We start from the raw sequence: 796 nt of genomic DNA, 5'->3' as shown, positions 1-796 counted from the left end.
GGTCCCAGAGTCAAGCGGAGTGCCACTGACGGGAATGTGCCCTGAGCCTATTCCACCTCGTAGGTCTCAGAGAACGAGATGTGCACCTACCTACCTAAGCGATTATGACTGTTCATGACTGTTTTTGCTTAGGGGGGAGGGAATTGTAATGTATTCATATGCAGACATGGGTACATGCGGATATGGGTGAATCATCCCATTGACTATTGGTCCAATCACGTTCAAGCGAACGGGAAGCGGGAACGTGTATGATTGGTCCTTATGCGATCAACCTGATAGGTTGTTAAATGTAAAGTAGGAGTGGCTACATTAGCCGGGAATGTTTAAATACCTAACAGTTTCTATGGACAAACTGTTCGGGCTATCAGATGTTGTACCGTGTTGGAGAAGTGAGCGTGAAGAAGAATAAACTTGAGTTTTGGCTGAAATCACTCTCTGACTCTTTGTTAAGCTCAGGACTTAACAGAATTACTCCCTCCTGCAGTGAGATTTTTATTATTAATTATTACTTAATATTTATTTATTATTATTTATATGATTGCACTATACAAAATGGTGCACAGAGTTACTTGGATAAGTGATTAGGAACTGTGGTCTATACTGCTGATTAGAGCTAACTGTAAGAAGTAGGATCCTATTATATAATTTGTGCACTTGCTTATATGATTTGTGCACTGCTATGTGATTTGGTTATATCTTTTAGATTTCTGGTTGGTTCCAGACTTCTATGACCCTAATGCATTGTTTATTGAGCATCCCATTTTGATGATTGTATTGACTCACCCTATGTGATCTG

Source organism: Gekko japonicus, unplaced genomic scaffold, assembly GCF_001447785.1.
Source record: "Gekko japonicus isolate JY-2015 unplaced genomic scaffold, Gekko_japonicus_V1.1 scaffold1226, whole genome shotgun sequence".
NCBI lineage: Eukaryota > Metazoa > Chordata > Lepidosauria > Squamata > Gekkonidae > Gekko > Gekko japonicus.
The sequence above is the reverse complement of the archived record's forward strand: the minus strand, read 5'-3'. Positions refer to the sequence as shown.